Source organism: Salmo trutta, unplaced genomic scaffold (assembly GCF_901001165.1).
Source record: "Salmo trutta unplaced genomic scaffold, fSalTru1.1, whole genome shotgun sequence".
In the NCBI taxonomy this organism is placed as follows: domain Eukaryota; kingdom Metazoa; phylum Chordata; class Actinopteri; order Salmoniformes; family Salmonidae; genus Salmo; species Salmo trutta.
Window position 1 is genome coordinate 291 of NW_021823247.1, and position 17,210 is coordinate 17,500.

At 49.1% G+C, this 17,210-nt stretch overlaps 1 pseudogene; it reads right to left on the bottom strand.

Moving 5' to 3' along the window:
• Nucleotides 1–460: 460 nt before the first annotated feature.
• LOC115189902 (FERM, ARHGEF and pleckstrin domain-containing protein 1-like) overlaps nucleotides 461–17,210 on the bottom strand; it is a 48,188-nt pseudogene continuing 31,438 nt past the window's right edge.

Genomic DNA, 17,210 nt, shown 5'->3' on the forward strand with positions numbered 1-17,210 from the left:
AGGTTAGAGGTAGGTTAGAGTCCTTACCTGATGTGATTTGTAGAAGAACAGGCTGAAGTTGGTGTAGACCACCCAGAGTTAGGTTAGGGTTAGGTTAGAGTTAGGTTAGAGTTAGGTTAGGGTTAGAGTTAGGGTCTAAGGTTAGAGTTAGTTTAGGGTTAGAGTTAAGTTAGGGTTAGGGTTAGGGTTAGAGTTAGGTTAGGGTTAGAGTTAGGTTAGAGGTAGGTTAGAGTCCTTACCTGGTGTGATTTGTAGAGGAACATGCTGAAGTTGGTGTAGACCACCCAGAGTTAGGTTAGAGTTAGGTTAGAGTTAGGTTAGAGTTAGGTTAGAGTTAGGTTAGGGTTAGAGCTAGGTTAGAGCTAGGTTAGAGTTAGGTTAGAGGTAGGTTAGAGTCCTTACCTGGTGTGATTTGTAGAAGAACATGCTGAAGTTGGTGTAGACCACCCAGAGTTAGGTTAGAGTTAGGTTAGAGTTAGGTTAGAGTCCTTACCTGATGTGATTTGTAGAAGAACATGCTGAAGTTGGTGTAGACCACCCAGAGTTTCTGCCATCCATTACTGTTCTTAAACTTCCTCAGCAGGTTACCTGATAACTGGTTCTGATAGGGGCAGAGAGGAGACCAATAGGAAGAGACATTAACACAGGATTAACCAATAGCAAGAGAGATTAACACAGGTCCAACATGACTACTGTGTCAGAATATTTCATTTCACAGGAAGTTATCGAACACAGGAGAACATTTACAAGATAGTGACATTATTCCCCCAGCATTCAGCAGACAAACATCAGTCCTGTCAGACGCCTTTAGCCCTTTATAGCTAGCAGGGATACTAGACCATCAGCCTTTAGCCCTTTATAGCTAGCAGGGATACTAGACCATCAGCCTTTAGCCCTTTATAGCTAGCAGGGATACTAGACCATCAGCCTTTAACCCTTTATAGCTAGCAGGGATACTAGACCATCAGCCTTTAGCCCTTTATAGCTAGCAGGGATACTAGACCATCAGCCTTTATAGCTAGCAGGGATACTAGACCATCAGCCTTTAGCCCTTTATAGCTAGCAGGGATACTAGACCATCAGCCTTTAGCCCTTTATAGCTAGCAGGGATACTGGACCATCAGCCTTTAACCCTTTATAGCGAGCAGGGATACTAAACCATCAGCCTTTAGCCCTTTATAGCTAGCAGGGATACTAGACCATCAGCCTTTAACCCTTTATAGCTAGCAGGGATACTAGACCAACAGCCTTTAGCCCTTTATAGCTAGCAGGGATACTAGACCATCAGCCTTTTGCCCTTTATAGCGAGCAGGGATACTGGACCATCAGCCTTTAACCCTTTATAGCTAGCAGGGATACTGGACCATCAGCCTTTAACCCTTTATAGCTAGCAGGGATACTGGACCATCAGCCTTTAGCCCTTTATAGCTAGCAGGGATACTAGACCATCAGCCTTTAACACTTTATAGCTAGCAGGGATACTAGACCATCAGCCTTTAGCCCTTTATAGCTAGCAGGGATACTAGACCATCAGCCTTTAGCCCTTTATAGCTAGCAGGGATACTAGACCACCAGCCTTTATAGCTAGCAGGGATACTAGACCATCAGCCTTTAGCCCTTTATAGCTAGCAGGGATACTAGACCATCAGCCTTTAACCCTTTATAGCTAGCAGGGACACTAGACCATCAGCCTTTATAGCTAGCAGGGATACTGGACCATCAGCCTTTAGCCCTTTATAGCGAGCAGGGATACTAGACCATCTGCCTTTAACCCTTTATAGCGAGCAGGGATACTAGACCATCAGCCTTTAACCCTTTATAGCTAGCAGGGATACTAGACCATCAGCCTTTAGCCCTTTATAGCGAGCAGGGATACTAGACCATCAGCCTTTAACCCTTTATAGCTAGCAGGGATACTAGACCATCAGCCTTTAGCCCTTTATAGCTAGTAGGGATACTGGACCATCAGCCTTTAACCCTTTATAGCGAGCAGGGATACTAGACCATCAGCCTTTAACCCTTTATAGCGAGCAGGGATACTAGACCATCAGCCTTTAGCCCTTTATAGCTAGCAGGGATACTAGACCACCAGCCTTTATAGCTAGCAGGGATACTAGACCATCAGCCTTTAGCCCTTTATAGCTAGCAGGGATACTAGACCATCAGCCTTTAACCCTTTATAGCTAGCAGGGATACTATACCATCAGCCTTTAACCCTTTATAGATAGCAGGGATACTAGACCACCAGCCTTTATAGCTAGCAGGGATACTAGACCATCAGCCTTTAACCCTTTATAGCGAGCAGGGATACTAGACCATCAGCCTTTAGCCCTTTATAGCTAGCAGGGATACTAGACCACCAGCCTTTATAGCTAGCAGGGATACTAGACCATCAGCCTTTAGCCCTTTATAGCTAGCAGGGATACTAGACCATCAGCCGTTAACCCTTTATAGCTAGCAGGGATACTAGACCATCAGCCTTTAGCCCTTTACAGCTAGCAGGGATACTAGACCATCAGCCTTTAACCCTTTATAGCTAGCAGGGACACTAGACCATCAGCCTTTAAACCTTTATAGCGAGCAGGGATACTAGACCATCAGCCTTTAACCCTTTATAGCGAGCAGGGATACTAGACCATCAGCCTTTAACCCTTTATAGCTAGCAGGGATACTAGACCACCAGCCTTTATAGCTAGCAGGGATACTAGACCATCAGCCTTTAACCCTTTATAGCTAGCAGGGATACTAGACCATCAGCCTTTAACCCTTTATAGCTAGCAGGGATACTAGACCATCAGCCTTTAACCCTTTATAGCTAGCAGGGATACTAGACCATCAGCCTTTAACCCTTTATAGCTAGCAGGGATACTAGACCACCAGCCTTTAGCCCTTATAGCTAGCAGGGATACTAGACCATCAGCCTTTAGCCCTTTATAGCTAGCAGGGATACTAGACATCAGCCTTTATAGCTAGCAGGGATACTAGACCATCAGCCTTTAACCCTTTATAGCTAGCAGGGATACTAGACCATCAGCCTTTAGCCCTTTATAGCTAGCAGGGATACTGGACCATCAGCCTTTAACCCTTTATAGCTAGTAGGGATACTAGACCATCAGCCTTTAGCCCTTTATAGCTAGCAGGGATACTGGACCATCAGCCTCATGTTGCTACTAAACAGTAATATTGTATCAGGTTATATCCCACCTCTCTGTAACAACCAGACAGAGACAGAGAGATGGGATAGAGACAGAGAGGTTAGACAGAGACAGAGAGGTTAGACAGAGACAGAGAGGTTAGATAGAGACAGAGAGGTGAGACAGAGACAGAGAGGTGGGGCAGGTCGGTAGAGAGGTTAGCCAGAGACAGTACTGTGGGGCAGGTCGGTAGAGAGGTTAGCCAGAGACAGTACTGTGGGGCAGGTCGGTAGAGAGGTTAGCCAGACAGTACTGTGGGGCAGGTCGGTAGAGAGGTTAGATAGACAGTACTGTGGGTCCGGTCGGTAGAGGAAACAGAGAGGTTAGCCAGAGACAGTACTGTGGGGCAGATCGGTAGAGAGGTTAGCCAGAGACAGTACTGTGGGGCAGGTCGGTAGAGAGGTTAGCCAGAGACAGTACTGTGGGGCAGGTCGGTAGAGAGGTGAGCCAGAGACAGTACTGTGGGGCAGGTCGGTAGAGAGGTGAGCCAGAGACAGTACTGTGGGGCAGGTCGGTAGAGAGGTTAGCCAGAGACAGTACTGTGGGGCAGGTCGGTAGAGAGGTTAGCCAGACAGTACTGTGGGGCAGGTCGGTAGAGAGGTTAGATAGACAGTACTGTGGGTCCGGTCGGTAGAGGAAACAGAGAGGTTAGCCAGAGACAGTACTGTGGGGCAGGTCGGTTAGAGAGGTGAGCCAGAGACAGTACTGTGGGGCAGGCGGTAGAGAGGTTAGATAGAGACAGTACTGTGGGGCTGGTCGGTAGAGAGGTTAGATAGAGACAGTACTGTGGGGCTGGTCGGTAGAGAGGTTAGATAGAGACAGTACTGTGGGGCAGGTCGGTAGAGAGGTTAGCCAGAGACAGTACTGTGGGGCAGGTTGGTAGAGAGATTAGCCAGAGACAGAGAGGTGAGCCAGAGACAGTACTGTGGGGCAGGTCGGTAGAGAGGTTAACCAGAGACAGTACTGTGGGGCAGGTCGGTAGAGAGGTTAGATAGAGACAGTACTGTGGGGCAGGTCGGTAGAGAGGTTAGCCAGAGACAGTACTGTGGGGCAGGTCGGTAGAGAGGTTAGCCAGAGACAGTACTGTGGGGCAGGTCGGTAGAGAGGTTAGCCAGAGACAGTACTGTGGGACAGGTCGTTAGAGAGGTTAGCCAGAGATAGTACTGTGGGTCCGGTCGGTAGAGAGGTAGCCAGAGACAGAAGAGATGAGCCAGAGACAGTACTGTGGCGCAGGTCGGTAGAGAGGTGAGCCAGAGACAGTACTGTGGGGCAGGTCGGTAGTAGAGCGTTAGCCAGAGACAGTACTGTGGGTCCGGTCGGTAGAGAGGTTAGCCAGAGACAGAGAGGTTGGAAAGAGACAGAGAGCTTAGACAGAGACAGAGAGGTTAGACAGACAGTACTGTGGGTCCGGTCGGTAGAGAGGTTAGCCAGAGACAGTACTTGGGGCAGGTCGGTAGAGAGGTTAGACAGAGACAGTACTGTGGGGCAGGTCGGTAGAGAGGTTAGCCAGAGACAGTACTGTGGGTCCGGTCCGGTAGAGGAAACGGAGATCGGTCGGTACCTCCACAGCCTCGCTGAAGTCCACCATGGACACGGAGGTGTTGCGATGCCAGCAGATATGAACCGTACTGTTTCCTCTCTGCGCTGCCTGACGCCTCCAATGAGCTACGAGACGCACTCAACTCTTCCTCCTCCTCCTCCTCCTCCTCCTCTGGAGACTCTGAGAACAGCAGCAAGAGGAATTCATCAACAGAAACAGAGGAGAAGATATTGTTTCCCCCAGTCAGACAAGTTGAAGGGGGTTTTCTCGGAGCCTAAATAACAGAAGTGATCATGTGAATAGATGGACTCAAAGTCCATTTCACAGACTACGTTTCTATACAGTTTGGTCATGTTACATCTCATGGCGGAGACACAATGGGCAGGTAAAGACAGGTATATAATGACAGGTACATAAAGACAGGTACATAAAGACAGGTATATAATCAGGACAGGTACATAAAGACAGGTACATAAAGACAGGTATATAATCAGGACAGGTACATAAAGACAGGTATATAATCAGGACAGGTACATAAAGACAGGTATATAATCAGGACAGGTACATAAAGACAGGTACATAAAGACAGGTATATAATCAGGACAGGTACATAAAGACAGGTATATAATCAGGACAGGTACATAAAGACAGGTATATAATCAGGACAGGTACATAAAGACAGGTACATAAAGACAGGTATATAATCAGGACAGGTACATAAAGACAGGTATATAATCAGGACAGGTACATAAAGACAGGTATATAATCAGGACAGGTACATAAAGACAGGTACATAAAGACAGGTATATAATCAGGACAGGTACATAAAGACAGGTATATAATCAGGACAGGTACATAAAGACAGGTATATAATCAGGACAGGTACATAAAGACAGGTACATAAAGACAGGTATATAATAATAACAGGTACATAATAAAGGGGTAGTATGACTTACTGCGGTCTGATTGACTGGTGGACAGTAGATCAGTAGGTCTGTTACTCTGCTCTACCAGGTCTAGGGGTAGTATGACTTACTGCGGTCTGATTGACTGGTGGACAGTAGATCAGTAGGTCTGTTACTCTGCTCTACCAGGTCTAGGGGTAGTATGACTTACTGCGGTCTGATTGACTGGTGGACAGTAGATCAGTAGGTCTGTTACTCTGCTCTACCAGGTCTAGGGGTAGTATGACTTACTGCGGTCTGATTGACTGGTGGACAGTAGATCAGTAGGTCTGTTACTCTGCTCTACCAGGTCTACAGCCATTCTGATGTCCTCCATCCATTTCACCATCTCTGATAGACAGCTAGGAACAGACAGTACAGACATGGATTAGATACACAGCGAGGACCAGACATGGATTAGATACACAGCGAGGACCAGACATGGATTAGATACACAGCGAGGTACAGACATGGATTAGATACACAGCGAGGTACAGACATGGATTAGATACACAGCGAGGTACAGACAGTACAGACATGGATTAGATACACAGCGAGGACCAGACATGGATTAGATACACAGCGAGGACCAGACATGGATTAGATACACAGCGAGGTACAGACATGGATTAGATACACAGCGAGGTACAGACATGGATTAGATACACAGCGAGGTACAGACATGGATTAGATACACAGCGAGGTACAGACAGTACAGACATGGATTAGATACACAGCGAGGTACAGACATGGATTAGATACACAGCAAGGTACAGACATGGATTAGATACACAGCGAGGACCAGACATGGATTAGATACACAGCGAGGTACAGACATGGATTAGATACACAGCGAGGACCAGACATGGATTAGATACACAGCGAGGTACAGACATGGATTAGATACAGCGAGGTACAGACATGGATTAGATACACAGCGAGGTACAGACAGTACAGACATGGATTAGATACACAGCGAGGACCAGACATGGATTAGATACACAGCGAGGTACAGACATGGATTAGATACACAGCAAGGTACAGACATGGATTAGATACACAGCGAGGTACAGACAGTACAGACATGGATTAGATACACAGCGAGGACCAGACATGGATTAGATACACAGCGAGGTACAGACATGGATTAGATACACAGCGAGGACCAGACATGGATTAGATACACAGCGAGGTACAGACAGTACAGACATGGATTAGATACACAGCGAGGACCAGACATGGATTAGATACACAGCGAGGTACAGACATGGATTAGATACACAGCAAGGTACAGACATGGATTAGATACACAGCGAGGTACAGACAGTACAGACATGGATTAGATACACAGCGAGGTACAGACATGGATTAGATACACAGCAAGGTACAGACAGTACAGACATGGATTAGATACACAGCAAGGTACAGACAGCGAGGATACCTGGAACACTAGAACACCCTAAAACACTCTAGAACACTCTAAAATACCCTAAAACACCTAGAAAACTGTAAAACACCCCAAAACATCTAGAAAACTGTATAACACCCTAAAACATCTGTAAAACACCCAGAAGACACCTAGAAAACTGTAAAACATCCAGAACACATCTAGAAAACTGTAAAACACCCTAAAACATCTAGAAAACTGTAAAACACCCTAAAACACCTAGAAAACTGTAAAACACCCTAAAACATCTAGAAAACTGTAAAACACCTAGAAAACTGTAACACCCTAAAACACCTAAAACTGTAAAACACCCTAAGACACCCTAAAACACCTTGAAAACTGTAAAACACCCTAAAACACCTAGAAAACTGTAAAACACCCTAAAACATCTAGAAAACTGTAAAACACCCTAAAACACCTAGAAAACTGTAAAACACCCTAAAACACCGTAAAACACCCTAAAACATCTAGAAAACTGTGAAACATCCAGAACACACCTAGAAAACTGTAAAACACCCTAAAACAGCCTAAAACATCTAGAAAACTGTAAAACATCCAGAACACATCTAGAAGACTGTAACACCCTAAAACATCTAGAAAACTGTAAAACACCCTAAAAACACCTAGAAAACTGTAAAACACCCCAAAACATCTAGAAAACTGTATAACACCCTAAAACATCTGTAAAACACCCAGAAGACACCTAGAAAACTGTAAAACATCCAGAACACATCTAGAAAACTGTAAAACACCCTAAAACATCTAGAAAACTGTAAAACACCCTAAAACACCTAGAAAACTGTAAAACACCTAGAAAACTGTAACACCCTAAAACACCTAGAAAACTGTAAAACACCCTAAGACACCCTAAAACACCTTGAAAACTGTAAAACACCCTAAAACACCTTGAAAACTGTAAAACACCCTAAAACATCTAGAAAACTGTAAAACACCCTAAAACACCTAGAAAACTGTAAAACACCCTAAAACACCGTAAAACACAAAACATCTAGAAAACTGTGAAACATCCAGAACACACCTAGAAAACTGTAAAACCCTAAAACAGCCTAAAACATCTAGAAAACTGTAAAACATCCAGAACACATCTAGAAGACTGTAACACCCTAAAACATCTAGAAAACTGTAAAACACCCTAAAAACACCTAGAAAACTGTAAAACACCCTAAAACACCCAGAAGACACCTAGAAGACTGTAAAACACCCTAAAACACCTAGAAAACTGTAAAACACCCTAAAACACCTAGAAAACTGTAAAACACCCTAAAACACCTAGAAAACTGTAAAACACCCTAAAACATCTAGAAAACTGTAAAACACCCTAAAACACCTAGAAAACTGTAAAACACCCTAAAACACCTAGAAAACTGTAAAACACCCTAAAACACCTAGAAAACTGTAAAACACCCTAAAACACCTAGAAAACTGTAAAACACCCTAAAACATCTAGAAAACTGTAAAACACCCTAAAACACCTAGAAAACTGTAAAACACCCTAAAACACCTAGAAAACTGTAAAACACCCTAAAACACCTAGAAAACTGTAAAACACCCTAAAACAGCCTAAAACATCTAGAAAACTGTAAAACATCCAGAACACATCTAGAAGACTGTAACACCCTAAAACATCTAGAAAACTGTAAAACACCCTAAAAACACCTAGAAAACTGTAAAACACCCTAAAACACCCAGAAGACACCTAGAAGAATGTAAAACACCCTAAAACATCTAGACAACTGTAAAACACCCTAAAACACCTAGAAAACTGTAAAACACCCTAAAACACCTAGAAAACTGTAAAACATCCAGAACACATCTAGAACACTGTAAAACACCCTAAAACACCTAGAACACCTTTACCTTGCTGCCACGACGACAGACTGGCGCTGACCAAACAGAGTGAAGCAATGAGGAAGTCCCCACTCATCCTCACTCTCCCTGATCTGAGGACACAGAAACGGATCAGACGAGAGACAGAACTGGACCTTTGCTTCTAATCATTTACAGCTGTATTATGTTCTCTGAAGCTAACATGGGGCCAGCTTCCCGGACACACATTAAACCTAATCCTGGAAAAAAAAAGCATGTTTTATGGAGATTCTCTATATATCTGGCTTTTTAGTCCGGGATTAGACTTAATGTGTGTCCAGGAAACTGGCCCCATGTTGTTATGGTTCAGGTTCTGGAGAATCTTACTGTCATGCCGTAGAGAGGCAGCTGACCGTGAACTTTGAACTGGTTGTCTGCTGTCATACCTCTGCTGGTGTACACCAGGGAATCACTAAACTGGAGGAGAGAGAGGGAGGGAGGGAGGGAGGGAGGGAGGGAGGGAGGGAGAGAGAGAGGGAGGGAGGGGAGAGGGAGCGAGGGAGGGAGGGAGAGAGAGGGAGCGAGGGAGGGAGGAGGGAGGGAGAGAGGGAGGGAGGGAGGGACACAGAGAGGGATAGGGTGAGTGAGGAGCAGGAAGTAGGAAGTAATGACAGGACAGTAATGACAGGAAGTAGGAAGTAATGACGAACCAGGAAGAACATTCTCTGCTGTAGTCTTTTCCCTGAGAGCTTACTGAGACAGCCCAGTCTGATAAACTCCTGGATGGGTTACATAAACAATACACACAGAGTAAACGATGAACAACATGTCTGGAAGTTAGATACACTAAGGACAACGTGAGGATTGATGTACTACAACTTGGAATAAAATCGGCACAATAGTTGTCCGAGCAAAGCCAAGTTAAAGTGTTCTCTTACCCTGCCCGGGATAGCCAGGTCCTGGATGCCTGTCAGATCTTTCTTCAGTTCTAGAAGCTTCTGGATGTTCTCCATCTTCGTCATGGTTCCCTGAAGCTGCAGCACCATCTCTGATATATCAGCTAGGGCAGCTAGAGGAGGAGGGTTATCTCTCTAACACACACCATCTCTGATATATCAGCTAGGGCAGCTAGAGGAGGGGGTTATCTCTCTAACACACACCATCTCTGATATATCAGCTAGGGCAGCTAGGAGGAGGGTTATCTCTCTGATATATCAGCTAGGGCAGCTAGAGGAGGAGGGTTATCTCTCTAACACACACCATCTCTGATATATCAGCTAGGGCAGCTAGAGGAGGAGGGTTATCTCTCTGATATATCAGCTAGGGCAGCTAGAGGAGGAGGGTTATCTCTCTGATATATCAGCTAGGGCAGCTAGAGGAGGAGGGTTATCTCTCTGATATATCAGCTAGGGCAGCTAGAGGAGCAGGGTTATCTCTCTGCTGTAACATACCTCTGTCTCTGAAGTCTTGTGTGGGGGGGTAGTGTTTACAGAGTCTCTCCAGAATCAGTTTGTAGTGCAGCAGGCGATGCAGCGGCCGCAGCAGGAACATGTTGAGGGACAGGTAACACACCTTCTGCTGCTCAAACTCTCGACACGCCTCCTCCAGCCGCTGGGACGAACGGCACGAACGCTCCAACTCAACCAACACCTCGCCGTAGCGCTGCAGGAGGGGCGTCAACTGCTGCTGGGGAGAGAGGAGAGGAGGTTAGGGAGAGAGGAGAGGGGTAGGTTAGGTGGGAGAGGAGAGGGGAAGGTTAGGGAGAGAGGAGAGGGAGAGGAGAGGGGTAGGTTAGGGGGAGAGGAGAGGGGTAGGTTAGGGAGAGAGGAGAGGGGAGAGGGGTAGGTTAGGTAGGAGATGTAGGGGTTAGGGAGAGAGGAGAGGGGTAGGTTCGGGAGAAGATGTAGGGGTTAGGGAGAGAGGAGAGGGGTAGGTTAGGTAGGAGATGTAGGGGTTAGGGAGAGAGGAGAGAGGAGAGGGGTAGGTTAGGTAGGAGATGTAGGGGTTAGGGAGAGAGGAGAGGGGTAGGTTAGGTAGGAGATGTAGGGGTTAGGGAGAGAGGAGGGGTAGGTTAGGGAGAAGATGTAGGGGTTAGGGAGAGAGGAGAGGGGAGAGGGGTAGGTTAGGGAGAGAGGAGAGGGGAAGGTTAGGGAGAGAGGAGAGGAGAGAGGAGAGGGGTAGGTTAGGGAGAGAGGAGAGAGGAGAGGGGTAGGTTAGGGAGAGAGGAGGGGGAAGGTTAGGGAGAGAGGAGAGGAGAGGAGAGAGGAGAGGGGTAGGTTAGGGAGAGAGGAGAGAGGAGAGGGGTAGGTTAGGGAGAGGGGAGAGGGGTAGGTTAGGGAGAGGAGGAGAGAGGAGAGGGGGAGGGGTAGGTTAGGTAGGAGATGTAGGGGTTAGGGAGAGAGGAGAGGGGTAGGTTAGGTAGGAGATGTAGGGGTTAGGAGAGAGAGGAGGGGGAGAGGGGTAGGTTAGGGAGAGAGGAGAGGGTTAGGTAGGAGATGTAGGGGTTAGGGAGAGAGGAGAGGGGAGAGGGGTAGGTTAGGTAGGAGATGTAGGGGTAGGGAGAGAGGAGAGGGGTAGGTTAGGTAGGAGATGTAGGGGTTAGGGAGAGAGAGGAGGGGAGAGGGGTAAGTTAGGTAGGAGATGTAGGGGTTAGGGAGAGAGGAGAGGGGAGGGGTAGGTTAGGTAGGAGATGTAGGGGTTAGGGAGAGAGGAGAGGGGTAGTTTAGGGAGAAGATGTAGGGGTTAGGGAGGGAGAGGGGAGAGGGGTAGGTTAGGGAGAGAGGAGGGGAAAGGTTAGGGAGAGAGGAGAGAGAGGGAGGGGTAGGTTAGGTAGGAGATGTAGGGGTTAGGGAGAGAGGAGGGAGGAGGGGTAGGTTAGGTAGGAGATGTAGGGGTTAGGGAGAGAGGAGAGGGGAGAGGGGTAGGTTAGGTAGGAGATGTAGGGGTTAGGGAGAGGAGAGAGGGAGGGGTAGGTTAGGTAGGAGATGTAGGGGTTAGGGAGAGAGGAGAGGGTAGGTTAGGTAGGAGATGTAGGGGTTAGGGAGAGAGGAGAGGGGTAGGTTAGGTAGGAGATGTAGGGGTTAGGGAGAGAGGAGAGGGGTAGGTTAGAGGGAGAGAGGAGAGGGGAGAGAGGAGAGGTGTAGGTTAGGGAGAGAGGAGAGAGGGGTGGGTTAGGTAGGAGATGTAGGGGTTAGGGAGAGAGGAGAGAGGAGAGGTGTAGGTTAGGGAGAGAGGAGAGAGAGGGGTGGGTTAGGTAGGAGATGTAGGGGTTAGGGAGAGAGGAGAGGGTAGGTTAGGTAGGAGATGTAGGGGTTAGGGAGAGAGGGAGAGGAGAGGGGTAGGTTAGGTAGGAGATGTAGGGGTTAGGGAGAGAGGAGAGGGGTAGGTTAGGGAGAAGATGTAGGGGTTAGGGAGAGAGGAGAGGGGAGAGGGGTAGGTTAGGTAGGAGATGTAGGGGTTAGGGAGAGAGAGAGAGAGAGGGGTAGGTTAGGTAGGAGATGTAGGGGTTAGGGAGAGAGGAGAGGTAGGTTAGGTAGGAGATGTAGGGGTTAGGGAGAGAGGAGAGGGGTAGTTTAGGGAGAAGATGTAGGGGTTAGGGAGAGGGAGAGGGGAGAGGGGTAGGTTAGGTAGGAGATGGGGGGTAGGGGGAGAGGAGAGAGGAGAGGGGTAGGTTAGGTAGGAGATGTAGGGGTTAGGGAGAGAGGAGAGGGGAGAGGGGTAGGTTAGGTAGGAGATGTAGGGGTTAGGGGGTGAGGAGAGAGGAGAGGGGTAGGTTAGGTAGGAGATGTAGGGGTTAGGGAGAGGGAGAGGGGAGAGGGGTAGGTTAGGTAGGAGATGTAGGGGTTAGGGAGAGAGGAGAGAGGAGAGGGTAGGTTAGGTAGGAGATGTAGGGGTTAGGGAGAGAGGAGAGGGGTAGGTTAGGTAGGAGATGTAGGGGTTAGGGAGAGAGGAGAGGGGTAGGAGGTAGGGGTTAGGGAGAGAGGAGAGGGGTAGGTTAGATAGGAGATGTAGAGGTTCAGCACGTCTCTGAGGAGTGGCTGAAGGGCAGGAGCGATATCCACATGTACTGTACCTTTAACCCCTGAACGTTCTTCAGCAGGACGTCACCGACACGTGGTAGTCTCCTTTAATGTGGGGCGTTGGACCGGCCCTCCCTGGAGACAGAAATCAACATGGTTACCTGCTTCTACAGGCTAACCCTACAGGAGACAGACCAGTTACCTGCTTCTCAGGCTAACCCTGCCAGGAGACAGACCCGTTACCTGCTTCTCAGGCTAACCCTGCAGGAGACAGACCAGTTACCTGCTTCTCAGACAAACCCTACAGGAGACAGACCAGTTACCTGCTTCTCAGGCTAACCCTGCAGGAGACAGACCAGTTACCTGCTTCTCAGGCTAACCCTGCAGGAGGACAGACCAGTTACCTGCTTCTCAGGCTAACCCTGCAGGAGACAGACCAGTTACCTGCTTCTCAGCCTTACCCCTGCAGGAGACAGACCAGTTACCTGCTTCTCAGCCTAACCCTGCAGGAGACAGACCAGTTACCTGCTTCTCAGGCTAACCCTGCAGGAAAGACAGACCAGTTTTCACCCCCTCTCTCTCTCAGTGACACCAATCATTCAGTAACCCACTGTCCATCTCTCTCAGTGACCACCACTCATTCAGTAACCAATCTGTCCATCTCTCTCAGTGACACCACTCATTCAGTACCCCATCTGTCCATCTCTCTCAGTGAAACCACATTTGCAACAGCTGAGCAGCATCAATCCCCAGGAGAAGATCAAACCCTTCCTGTGATTGGTTGAGAGAGTTTAGACGCTGTTGACTGCATTCCTGAGGGTTCTCCAGCCCACGTGGAGGACGTGCCACATGTAGCGACTACAGAACACTGAACGACTCGCTGTAGTTACACAGTTCAGCCAGCAGGATGGGGCAGTATTCACCAGGTCTGTCCCTCTCAGTATTCACCAGGTCTGTCCTCTCAGAGGAGCAGTATTCACCAGGTCTGTCCCTCTCAGTGGAGCAGTATTCACCAGGTCTGTCTTCTCAGTATTCACCAGGTCTGTCCTCTCAGTATTCACCAGGTCTGTCCTCTCAGTGGAGCAGTATTCACCAGGTCTGTCCTCTCAGTGGAGCAGTATTCACCAGGTCTGTCCTCTCAGAGGAGCAGTATTCACCAGGTCTGTCCTCTCAGAGGGGCAGTATTCACCAGGTCTGTCCTCTCAGAGGAGCAGTATTCACCAGGTCTGTCCTCTCAGTGGAGCAGTATTCACCAGGTCTGTCCTCTCAGAGGAGCAGTATTCACCAGGTCTGTCCTCTCAGTGGAGCAGTATTCACCAGGTCGGTCCTCTCAGTGGAGCAGTATTCACCAGGTCTGTCCTCTCAGTGGAGCAGTATTCACCAGGTCTGTCCTCTCAGAGGGGCAGTATTCACCAGGTCTGTCCTCTCAGAGGAGCAGTATTCACCAGGTCTGTCCTCTCAGTGGAGCAGTATTCACCAGGTCTGTCTTCTCAGTATTCACCAGGTCTGTCCTCTCAGTATTCACCAGGTCTGTCCTCTCAGAGGAGCAGTATTCACCAGGTCTGTCCTCTCAGTGGAGCAGTATTCACCAGGTCTGTCCTCTCAGTGGAGCAGTATTCACCAGGTCTGTCCTCTCAGTGGAGCAGTATTCACCAGGTCTGTCCTCTCAGAGGAGCAGTATTCACCAGGGTCTCTGATGGGTCGTCCTCCAGGGTCTCTGATTGGTCGTCCACAGGGTCTCTGACGGGTCTCTGACGGGGCGTCCACCAGGGTCTCTGACGGGTCGTCCACCAGGGTCTCTGACGGGTCGTCCACCAGGGTCTCTGACGGGTCTCTGACGGGTCGTCCACCAGGGTCTCTGACGGGTCGTCCACCAGGGTCTCTGACGGGTCGTCCACCAGGGTCTCTGATTGGTCGTCCACCAGGGTCTCTGACGGGTCGTCTCCACCAGGGTCTCTGACGGGTCGTCCACCAGGGTCTCTGACGGGTCGTCCACCAGGGTCTCTGACGGGTCGTCCCCCAGGGTTCGTCCACCAGGGTCTATGAGGTCGTCCACAGGGTCTCTGATGGGGTCGGTCCACCAGGGTCTCTGATGGGTCTCTGATGGGTCGTCTCCCGGGTCTTGACGGGTCGTCCCCCATCTGATGGTCGTCCACCAGGGATCTGACGGGTCGTTCCTCCAGGGTCTCTGACGGGGTCGTCCCCCAGGGTCTCTGACGGGTCGTCCACCAGGGTCTCTGACGGGTCTCTGATGGGTCGTCCTCCCAGGGTCTCTGACGGGTCGTCCCCCATCTGATGGGTCGTCCACCAGGGTCTCTGATGGGTCTCTGACGGGTCGTCCACCAGGGTCTCTGATGGGTCGTCCACCAGGGTCTCTGACGGGTCGTCCACCAGGGTCTCTGATGGGTCGTCCACCAGGGTCTCTGATGGGTCTCTGATGGGTCGTCCTCCAGGGTCTCTGACGGGTCGTCCCCCATCTGATTTGTCGTCCACCAGGGTCTCTGACGGGTCGTCCTCCAGGGTCTCTGACGGGTCGTCCCCCAGGGTCTCTGACGGGTCGTCCACCAGGGTCTCTGACGGGTCGTCCCCCAGGGTCTCTGACGGGTCTCTGATGGGTTGTCCTCCAGGGTCTCTGACGGGTCGTCCCCCCATCTGATGGGTCGTCCACCAGGGTCTCTGATGGGTCTCTGACGGGTCGTCCACCAGGGTCTCTGATGGGTCGTCCACCAGGGTCTCTGACGGGTCGTCCACCAGGGTCTCTGACGGGTCGTCCACCAGGGTCGTCCCCCATCTGATGGGTCGTCCACCAGGGTCTCTGATGGGTCATCCCCCAGGGTCTCTGATGGGTCGTCCACCATCTGATGATGATCCGTCCTGTATGACCGGCTGCTGTAGTTACTCACTGAGTGACTGAAGACACACACACACACACACACACCACACACAACACACACACACACACACACCACACACACACACACACACTCTCCTCACCATTGCTGCAGCCTCTGCTCCACCTCCTGAGGAAGGCCTGGTGGAACTGATAGACTGGATCGTAGTTGGTGTTGATCAGAGTCCTCACTGAGTCTGGCAGGACTTCCTGTTTACCAGCACCGCCTGGAACGACTGGGACACAATACAGCTGTTAGACTTCCTCTTTACCCAGCACAGCCTGGAAACGACTGGGACACAATACAGCTGTTTAGACTTCCTCTTTACCCAGCACAGCCTGGAACGACTGGGAGACAATACAGCTGTTAGACTTCCTCTTTACCCAGCACCGCCTTAGAACGACCTGGGACACAATACAGCTGTTAGACTTCCTCTTTACCCAGCACGCCTGGAACGACTGGGACACAATACAGCTGTTAGACTTCCTCTTTACCCAGCACAGCCTGGAACGACTGGGACACAACACAGCTGTTAGACTTCCTCTTTACCAGCCCGCCTGGAACGACTGGGACACAATACAATACAGCTGTTAGACTTCCTCTTTACCCAGCACAGCCTGGAACGAACGGCTGGCTGGCTGGTGATAGAAGACAGTGGTGGGCTGGCTCTATGCTGGGGAGGGAGAGACCAAGGCAAACTCCAACCAGCTGTATAGGTAGTGTAGCTGGATTACTATACCAGCTGTATAGGTAGGTGTAGCTGATTACTATACCAGCTGTATAGGTAGTGTAGCTGATTACTATACCAGCGTATAGCGTAGTGTAGCTGATACTATACCAGCTGTATAGGTAGTGTAGCTGATTACTAACCAGCTGTTATAGCGTAGTGTAGCTGATTACTATACCAGCTGTATAGGTAGTGTAGCTGATACTATACCAGCTGTATAGGTAGTGTAGCTGATTACTATACCAGCTGTATAGGTAGTGCAGCTGATTACTATATACCAGCTGTATAGGTAGTGTAGCTGATTACTATACCAGCTGTATAGGTAGTGTAGCTGATTACTATACCAGCTGTATAGGTAGTGCAGCTGATTACTATACCAGCTGTATAGGTAGTGCAGCTGATTACTATACCAGCTGTATAGGTAGTGCAGCTGGATTACTATACCAGCTGTATAGGTAGTGCAGCTGATTACTATACCAGCTGTATAGGTAGTGTAGCTGATTACCAGCTGGGGGGTCTACAGGACAACAGACTGTAGCCGACCGCTCACTGTACTGACATACTGATTACTGATTACTGTATAGGTACACGCTGATACTGCTGATCTAAAGACAGTCATTT